This window comes from Tamandua tetradactyla, chromosome 18 (assembly GCF_023851605.1).
Source record: "Tamandua tetradactyla isolate mTamTet1 chromosome 18, mTamTet1.pri, whole genome shotgun sequence".
Lineage (NCBI taxonomy): Eukaryota > Metazoa > Chordata > Mammalia > Pilosa > Myrmecophagidae > Tamandua > Tamandua tetradactyla.
The window spans coordinates 6,467,702-6,478,515 of record NC_135344.1 but is presented as its reverse complement, the minus strand read 5'-3'; the positions used below and the strand labels follow the sequence as shown (position 1 = coordinate 6,478,515).

General features: G+C 40.7%; 1 non-coding gene across 1 annotated transcript; it reads left to right on the top strand.

The window, feature by feature from the left end:
* The first annotated feature begins 9,756 nt into the window (after window positions 1-9,756).
* LOC143662852 (small nucleolar RNA SNORA79) lies at window positions 9,757-9,903 on the top strand. The gene has a single exon (XR_013165621.1). It is a non-coding gene; the product is annotated as a small nucleolar RNA SNORA79 (small nucleolar RNA).
* Window positions 9,904-10,814: the final 911 nt, after the last annotated feature.

Here is a 10,814-nt window from a genome sequence, read left to right as displayed (position 1 = left end):
CTTCAAGGTATTGCCACCGAGTTGGTACCATAACTGAGTTTTCAAAAGGCCATTCCACCTTTTTATCAATCCAGCTGCTTCTGGCTGATTGGGGAACATGGTAAGACCAGAGAATTCCATGAGCATGTGCCCATTCCCATACTTCATTTGCTGTGAAGTATGTTCCTAGATCAGAAGCAATGCTATGTGGAATACTATGACAATAGATAAGGCATTCTATAAGCCCACGGATGGTAGTTTTGGCAGAAGCATTGCATGCAGGGAAAGCAAACCCTTATCCAGAGTATACATCTATTCCAGTTAGAACGAATTGCTGCCCCTTCCATGAAGGAAGTGGTCCAGTATAATCAACCTGCCACCATGTAGCTGGCTGGTCACCTCGGGGAATGGTGCCATATCAGGGGCTGAGTGTAGGTCTCTGCTGCTGGCAGGTTGGGCACTCAGCAGTGGCTACAGCCAAGTCAGCCTTGGTGAGTGGAAGTCCATGTTGCTGAGCCCATGCATAACCCCCATCCCTACCACCATGACCACTTTGTTCATGAGCCCATTGGGCAATGACGGGAGTTGTTGGGGAAAGAGGTTGACTGGTATCCACAAAACGGGTAATTTTATCCACTTGATTATTAAAACTTCCTCTGCTGAAGTCACCCTCTGGTGTGCATTCACATGGAACACAAATATGTTCATGTTTTTAGCCCACTCAGAAAGGTCTATCCACATACCTCTTCCCCAGACCTCTCTGTCACCAATTTTCCAATTATGGTCTTTCCAAGTCCCTGACCATCCAGCCAAACCATTAGCAACAGCCCATGAGTCAATATACAAATGTACCTCTGGCCAGTTTTCCTTCCAAGCAAAATGAACAACCAGGTGCACTGCTCGAAATTCTGCCCACTGGGAGGATTTCCCCTCACCACTGTCCTTCAAGGACACCCCAGAAAGGATATTGTAGTGCTGCAGCTGTCCAGTTTTAGGCGGTACCTGCATATCATGCTGAACCATCTGTTAACCACGCCCGAGTTTTCTCTTCCTCAGTCAATTCACTGTAAGGAACTCCTCAAGAGGCCATAGCTCTGGTCTGGGAAAGAGAAGGTAACGTGGCAGGAGTGAAGACCACAGGCATTTGGGCCACTTCCTCATGTAACTTACTTGTATCTTCAGGACCTGCTCTAACCCTATCCCATATATACCATTTCCATTTTACAATAGAGTGCTGCTGTGCACGCCCAACTTTATGGCTTGGTGGGTCAGGCAACACCCAGCTCATCATAGGCAACTCAGGTCTCATGGTAACTTGGTGGCCCATGGTTAAGCGTTCAGTCTCTATTAAGGCCCAGTAGCAGGCCAAAAGTTATTTCTCAAAAGGAGAGTAGTTATCTGCAGCAGATGGTAAGGCTTTGCTCCAAAATCCTAAAGGTCTGTGTTGTGATTCTCCTATAGGGGCCTGCCAAATGCTCCAGACAGCATCTCTATTTGCCACTGACACTTCCAGCACCATTGGATCTGTTGGATCATACGGCCCAAGTGGCAGAGCAGCTTGTACAGCAGCCTGGACCTGTCGCAGAGCCTCCTCTTGTTCAGGTCCCCACTCAAAATTAGCAGCTTTTCTGGTCACTTGATAAATGGGCCAGAGTAGCACACTCAAATGAGAAATACGTTGTCATCAAAATCCAAAAAGAACAACTAGGCGCTGTGCCTCTTTTTTTGTCATCAGAGAGGCCAGATGCAGCAACTTATCCTTCACCTTAGAAGGGATATCTCGACATGCCCCACACCACTGGACACCTAGAAATTTTACTGAGGTGGAAGGCCCCTGTATTTTGTTGGATTTATCTCCCATCCTCTGACACGCAAATGCCTTACCAGTAAATCTAGAGTAGTTGCTACTTCTTGCTCACCAGGTCCAATCAACACGATATCATCAATATAATGGACCAGTGTGATGTCTTGTGGGAGGGAGAAATGATCAAGTTCCCTGCGGACAAGATTATGACATAGGGCTGGAGAGTTGATATACCCCTGAGGTAGGACAGTGAAAGTATATTGCTGACCTTGCCAGCTGAAAGCAAACTGTTTCTGGTGGTCCTTACTAATAGCTATTGAGAAAAAAGTATTTGTCAGATCAATAACTGCATACCAGGTACCAGGGGATGCATTGATTTGCTCAAGCAATGATATCACATCTGAAACAGCAGCTGCAATTGGAGTTACCACCTGATTGAGTTTACGATAATCCACTGTCATTCTCCAAGACCCATCTGTTTTCTGCACAGGCCAAATAGGAGAGTTGAATGAGGATGTGGTGGGAATCACCACCCCTGCATCCTTCAAGTCCTTAAGAGAGGCAGTAATCTCTGCAATCCCTTCAGGAATCTGGTATTGCTTCTGATTTACTATTGTGCTAGGTAGGGGCAGTTCTAGTGGCTTCCACTTGGCCTTTCCCACCATAATAGCCCTCACTGCATGAATTAGAGAACCAATGTGGGGATTCTGCTCAGTAAGTCTATACCAATTATACATTCTGGAACTGGGGAAATAACTACAGAATGGGTCCGGGGGCCCACTGGACCCACTGTGGGACGGACCTGAGCTTAAACTCCATTGATCACCTGAATCAACTGTGGATACAGCTGACATGATCATGATTTAATTCTATGAAATGCCTTCATTGTAACAGACAGACCAGCTCTTGCCCAACCAGACAAACAGGTACCACCACCCGGCCAAGTTGACACATGAAACTGACCATGACAGATAATATATTTCAATAAGGTTGTGCATTAGCGTTCTACGTTCAGAAATCACCTGCAATAATTCAGTTGGATGGATATGCAGTTAAGTTCATTTCTTTAAGTTTCCTTTCTATTTTACTTTGCTTTGCTTCCTTTTTAATTTACATGCTGTATTAGTTAGGGTTCTCTAGAGTAACAGAAGCAACAGGAAATATCTGTAAATATGAGATTTATAAAAGTCTCACACAGCTGTGGGGACATAAGAAACCAAAATCCGTACAGCAGGCCATAAGGTGGCTGCTCCAGTGAAGGTCCTCAATAAACTTCCAGGAGAGGCTGGTTGGATGAAGCAAAAAGAGAGATTGTCTCTTCTGAATCCTCCTTAAAAGGCTTCAGGTGATTAGATTCAGCTTCATTCATTGCAGAAGACACTTTCCTTAGCTGACTACAGATGAAATCAGCCATTGATGCAGCCAATGTGCTCATGATTTAAGTCCATGAAATGCCCTCATAACAACAGATAGTTGCTTTCCAGTGCTTGCCTGACCAGACAACTGGACATTATCACCTGGCCAACTTGACACATGAATCTGACCATCACACATTCTAAAATTTTATATTTTATTTATATGTCATAACAAGATTAAAAGGTTTTTTTTCTTCCATCGCCATCTTATTTTCCCTCTTTTCTTACAGAAAATATAGGATAATGTATATACTGTCTTGCTCCTTGCCTTTTTCAATTAATATTTGCATCTAGATTTATTTATGAAAATATTTTCTTCATTCCTTCTTGAGCTGGTTAATACTCCATTTGAGAATAAATCAAAATTTAGTGCTAGGCGCTTATGGCTTGAGATAAGATTTGTCCCTGATATTTTGTTTTTACAAATAAATTATTTGTAAATATGTAGTTATTACATATAATGCCCAAGTGCATAACCTTACCCTTAATTTAGTTCACATTTTTGGAGGGATATCATCAAGTTAAAATATCCCTAAAAGTGGTTTTACTGGGCCAAAGAGTAAAAACAGACATAATCTTGTTAGACATTTGTGAATTATCTCTATCTATTTCATATAGATGAAAGTGCCTGCTTTTTTCCACAGCTTCCCCAACTGTACATTTTCAGACTGTGGGTTATTTTGTCAAACTGAGAGCAGAGAAATGCGTCTCAGCGTAGCTTTAATTTGCCCTTCTCTTCTAACAGGTGAGGGAAACACATGAAGAAATGAGAGATTTATTTGCCCTTCAAACAGTAACCTGTTTTCCTTATTTAAGACAAAACATAGATTATATTTATTATAGCAAATATTTTTTAGAATTATCCATATGTTTTTCATTTTAAGTATTTGAACTTTGTTGAGTTGGTAAATGTTCCCTGGGCACTGAGAAAGAAAGTACCTTATCGTCTGAGGTAACAAAAATCAGTATATTACTAAAGAACTACATTAAATATTCGACTCCTTTTATAAAGGAAAGAGAACGGCATATTAATATATTCCATGCTACTTTTGCTTCTATTTCTATACACGTCTGCTTTACATGTTTGATATCCTGCTAGTCAACACAGAAGACTGCATCCTATTTCTAGCCTCCTTCATGGATCTTGATTCATTTTTTTAAATCAATATGTGAATAAATATAATGATATTTTAATTACATTTTAGATCTTTTATGGCCCTGACAATTGCTTTGCATCTGTATGTTTATATGGTTAATTTTGATGCTCATCGTAAGACCTTATTTACCACTAGTTTTATTTCTACTTTTGAAAAATTCATGTCATAATTTTCTGCGCATTCTTTGTACAAAGAAACACTGTGGTATATAATCTTCTCAACTTTATCTTTCTATTATCTTATTATGCAACAATGACTTGGCTGCGCATACAATTATTGGGTAACCATACTTCTCTTCTTTTTGGGTACTACTCTAAAGTCTGTGAGATGTTGCTCTGTTGCCTTCCGGCATTTTCTGTGTCAAGGCATAACTCTGCATTTCCTTTCTTTGGTAGATGATTTGGGGGAGATTTGGGGGATTGAATCATGCCCCCACAAAAGACATGTCCTGGTTCCACCTCAAACCCATTTGTAAAGAGGATGTAAGAAGATGTAAGCTAAGGTGTGCCCAATTCGAGTGAAGTGGACCGTGATGCCCAACCCGAGTGAAGTGGACCATGATCCCATGTGACTGGAGTTCTAATAAGAAAGGAAATTAGACATGAGGAGAAGACACGGAGGCAACCAAAAGCTGGAAATCAATGAAATCCAGAAGAGAAAGGAGGAGATGCCACCATGTACATTGTCCTGGGATGGAAAAACCAAGGAACCCCAGAGACTGCTAACCAGCCAGAAGTTATTGACCCCAGGAGGAAGCAAACCTTCTAACCTCGGAAACTGTGAGTCAATAAATTCCTGATGCTAAACAAATCCATTTTATGATGCATGTTTTAGCAACCAGGTAAGTAAGACAGTAGTGATGGCTTTTAAGATGGTTTTTCTTCTGTCTGGACTTTTGCATTGATTTTCTTCTTCTCTTCCTTCTCCCCTTTTCTTTTTTCTTCCCTTTTGAAATTCAGTATTTCTCTCTGTATATCTCTTCACTGTAATTTGAACGGGTACTAATAAGCTTTTTATATCTAAAGAACAAGACCTTACTATCTTACTTCAATTTCACATTTCCACAGTTCTATTTCTGATTGCTGCTTCTGCCCTGCTTATTCTGTAATTTTTTTCCTTTAACTCCTCCTGTTTCTTCTTTCTTTTCTCATTCTTATACATTTCTTTATATTACCAATTACATTTTCTTTTCTGATTTTTTCTATTTAAACATTTTATCACTGTAATTTCAATTTATTTTCTTATTTTTTGTAGCTTCCTTTATTCTTTTAACTTTATTTAATGTAACTTCAAACCTTAGCTTCTCTTCTTTTATTTCTTATATATTAAGACTTGGGTTGCAAGTGACAGAAATTGAAACTGAACTGGACTAAGCATAAAGGGGGCATTTATTGGCTCCTGTAACAGAAAGAGCAAGCTCAGTCAGAAGCCCCAGTTATCTCCCTGGTGGTCCAACAAGCACCTGATATGAATTCATTAGCACCTATGAACATAGGAATGCCAAGATATTCTTATCAAGCATGGGAAATGCATCTACTTTTGAAACAAGAAAATGGGGTCAATTCTCATAATAAAGAATGACTGGGGAGAAGCAGTTCTCCCAAGGCAAAGTTAGAGCTCTTATTCCAAGAGTGGACACTAAGGCAAATACCTACAGACTCCCATTCAATCAAATGATGTCCATTTTCTTTTTGTTGTTTTTATTGAGCTGAAGAAGTACCACTTATGCCAAAAAAAAATTCATTGCCTCATGAAAATTCATTTTCGGCACTGATTCTTTTATGCCATTTATTTATAGTAGAAAACAGAAATGACCACAGTGGCAGCAACTCCTGTCCAAAGTGGACTCTAGTTTTGGGACTCGAGAACCTGTGTTTCCTGATGACTTGTTTTGGTCAATAGAATGTGGCAGAAGTGATGCTGTCCTCCTTAGCACCTCAGCCTGGAGATGTTTAGCTCCACCCGGGGCCGGGGAGCCCTGCTCTACATGGACAATCCTGGACCATTGTGCTGTTGGGTGAGAACTCAGCCCACCACCAGACCTGGGCATCATGGCACCCAAAGCCAGCCAGCCCCTGCTGGCCACCTACTCACTGTGATGTCTGAGCGAGACCATTGGGTTGGCTCAGCCCAGAGCAGAACGACCAGATTCAAGACCGAATAAGGGGTGTTGCTTAAAGACTGTAGGCTGTGGGTCGCTTGTTTACAGCGATAGATATCTGATACGATAGATATCTGATACGCCAGCTCTCTACTCCTTACAGCCGTGAGAACCGAGCTCCTCAAAGTCCAATGAATACCATCAATCAGCAAAGGAAGGTGAGACTTTCCCTATTAGGTTTACAGCCTAAACTCTCCCATCCATTTTCCTTCTTAGGTGGATGGTGGAGTTCCTAACTTCCACTAACTTTCTCTGAGGCCATTTATCCCTCCAGATGCTCTTTTACACCTGTTCTTGTCTTTATTATATCTAGCAGAAATATGTTCCAATTTCACTATTTCGTTCACTCTTTTCTACAACTTCCAGAGCTGATGCCTTCCCCCTCGCCCCACCCCCACACCCTATCCTTTTGCATTCTCTGACTCATTTCTAAAGTAATAAGCAGTTAAGAGAATTCAACTATTTTCAAGTCACACTATTTTTGAAAACAAAATGCCCCACCCCAGCTTACCTCCACTCACCCCCACCTCCATGAAGCAGTCTTAAAACTCTAAAATTTTCAGCTTAGGCCACTTCTTAGAGGTAACACCACACAAGTTTATTTACCAGGTAGAATTTGCTTAAATTTAAATTGTTTAACTTTGTTTAAATTTAAAGTGAACTTTGTAGGTCTCAGTATTCTGGGATTCTGGACTTCAAGAACAGGGTTTGTTTTGTTTCTCTACTACGTAGGTTTGCGGTCAGAGCATGGTGTTGGGCTATGAAGTCAGACTGCCTGGGTCGGAGATTCAGACCTCTGACTTCCTAGCAGTCTGATTTTGGCAAGTTATTTGAACAGTCTGTGCCTCAGTTTTCTCCTCTGTGAAATGGGAAGGATTTTAGTGCCTATTTCATGGGACTACTCTAAGGCTTAAACGATGAATATCTGCTCTGAGAATACTGTCCAGCATATTGTAATTTCTATATCAGTATTAGCAATGGTTTTTATGTTTATAATGTTTTATACCTCTGCTGTTGTGTCCTTCAGCCAATTTTCCACAAAGAAAGATCCTAAGTTTTAAAATTTAGTTAAGAATTTCTAGACTTTTGCCCCAATAATCTAAAACATGGTAACCCAGTGTGAATATACACTGAATCTTCTGTTTCCTACATGTGGTGCCTTCCATCAACAATAAAACAAGAGATTAGGCTAACAGATCTTGCAAGCTCAGCTGAGGCAAGACAAATACGTGGTTGAGGTGGGGGCGAAACAGAGTATTCTTTCCCCTGAACATACCTGTGCCGTCACATTTCTGAACTCTTTGCTATAATGAAAAAGGATGCTCGCTTTTGTGGCTCATCTTTGAATTTCCCTTCACTCTTCAGTTTCCTGTTTTACTAAGTTGCTGAGATTAATTCTACCCTGCTCTAATACAAAATCTTTGAGGTGCTGAAGAAAATGCTGCGTATAAAATGCATGGACAGTCAGAATAGGTTTACATGATGTTCATGTAGACAAATTACATGAACAAAATTATAACTAGCTGTGATTTAATTAGATTAACTAGATCGATATAATTAGTAGTGCTATATTACCCTAGTTAGACGCTCACCTCTTATCTCACTCTCTCTTATGTTCTCTCTCTCTCACATACACACACACACACACACAGATCAGCTTAAAAATAGTTTACAACCCTAAAACATCATAATAACACATAGAATACCAATGCAATAACACATCCATTTCACCATGAACACACCATTAAGAGTGGGAGTTTGTAGGGCCCTCAAGAGACACATAAAATGCTACACTAGTAGGGAAAAAGTTTGATAATACAGACTGAAAATATCTGTACTGTCAAAAAAAGTACTTATTTCACATTAATCCCAAATCTTAAGTCTGGTCATGATTACACAGAAATGAATTTAACAAACAGGTTCTGGAGTTAACCTGATGAATAAAACAGACTTAATATGGCTTTAGTTAAAAACCTTGCAGAGGGTAAGTTACAAACACCCACTAAATCACAATGTGACTGGACTGTGGGGCAGTCCACTTGAACACACAGCATGTGGCGTGGTCTGCAGGTACCTACACCCCTCAGAAGCTGTGCCGAATTCAGTTCTCAATCACCAAGAAGGCTGACAAGCAGGCACGCTGGCACTCTGGCCCAGGGGCAGAGGCTGTCGGTAATCTGCTCTCTCTTGATGAAGTCATCAAATCCCCTTAGTTATCACTCACAGCGGCTCATCTTCAGACACATCCTCCCCATATCATCTAGGTAAAACTGGGGAAAAGGAGAAGATGCTTTCACGAGAGCAATGAAGTCAACCCAATGTGCTCACAACTCATCCGTCAATCCTCTGCAGTAATGTTAAATTATGACATCTACCAAATGCTTTTTCACTTGGCCTTTCTATGGAACCTGGGATTGTAGAAATCCTGTGCTGACGGTGGCAGAAACTATGAGAAAATAATCAAATTGTTCTCAATTGAAAAGACTTCCCTGATTCGGAATATTAATCAATGACTAAAAGACCTCAAGAAAAAAAAAAAAGAAAAAGAAGAAAAGAAAAGATTTTCTGAGTATGTAATCAAAATGTATCATTTTATTCTACTTTCAAGTTTTGCTCTAGAAAATGTTGAATTGTAGCCATATATTCAAGTATAAATTAGTGCACTCTTTCTAAAAGTAATCTGAGCATTTTACCCATAAGTATCATTTGGTGATGGTGTGTGTGGAAAAGAATTTGTCCACATATTTAAATGAGCTCATGGAAAATGTAAACACTTCTACTAAACTGAATGTACATATTCCTTCAGAAATGGTGGCAAACATATCGAATGTATTTATCTATAGCTGATGATTTTAAATTTGAGCTGCCAGATTCTTGTCCTTACCCCCTCTATACCCAGGAGTGACCATTTTCTGTGTGATTATCCCAGACATTGATTTCTCCTTATGGACCGACCCTCACGATTCCACCAGTGCAGAACTTTATCTCCATGTGGTTCGGAAGCAGCCACAACTGAACGAGGCCACGGTTTCTAATTGCCAGGCTGTGATTGCATAATAACTATGTGATGGATGGATCATTTTATTTTAGGAATCAAGTAAACGGAAGTAAGAACAGGGATTTTCTTTTTCGGGTAAAGGTTAATGTTGGCAGCACCAGGGGCTTGGAGTAAGAACGGACAATCACCCTGTGAGCTCAGGCAGGGACAGCTGGAATGTTCCGTAAGAACCTGGACCAGCTTGATGGCTGTTCCTCTCACTGCCTGGAGCTGTAGGCTGTGGGATTTTAGTCCATCCTATATCAGAGGTGGCTTATCAAAGGTCAGGGCACCATGGGGATGGGCTGGCTGTCCGTTAGTGCCTTCTGGTTTTGCAGAAGCAGACAATTACAAAGCAGCTGGTAATTCCATATTTGAGATAATGTACCCGCGAGTGGAGGGAAAAAAAAACCTATTTTTAAAATATGGAGATATAGATTAGAGAGAACCTTTGATTATGATGGTATTTGAATAGCTCTGACCTGTAGTAAATTGATTCTGTGAGTTACTGAAACACTATATTGCGAAGTTTTTCGTATTCAAATTATTTTACTCTGTTCCTACCCTTACCCCATGCGTTTGTTCACATATAAGGGGAGTTTTTAAAATATCTTTTTCTTTACAGCGTGAATGTAAATGATTCTTCACATTTAAGATGCCAACTGACATTTCTTGCTAGAAGGGGTCTCATAGAATCAACTTGCAAAAACGTATGAGGGTGCAAAGGAAAGAATAAAGTACTTTTTCTTCTATTATTCTTAGATCTTGTCCTAGATTATAAGCTCCATGAAAACAGGATATTTTATCCCTAATGCCTGGCCCAGAATAAATATTCAAAAAAATAAAAAAAAAAAGAGCCTGGACCAGGAGGGGGAATGGAGGTGTCGCCATGGACCTAATCCTGCCCGAATACCGAGAGCCCCTTTACAGGGAGTGCACCTGCCATCAAAACCACCCCCCAGCTCTTCCTCTGGCTCACCTGTATCGCCTTCTCCTTCTGCCAGTGCTTCCATGTGTCTAATTCCCATGAAGAAACTGTGACTCTTGACCAGTCCTAACTCTTCCAGGATCTGAAGATTCAGGTTTTGCCACAAAGAAATGACTAAACTCTCTTAACCCTGGTTTAAAGTCCTGAGAAAGCAAGTTTCTGTCCCTGAACCAACAAACCACGGTTGGCGGTGTCAGGGGACGTCTCCCAGGGATGTGGCAGACCCCACACAATGAATGACAAGGGGGGCCAGTTTACCCCCAACAGAGGTTC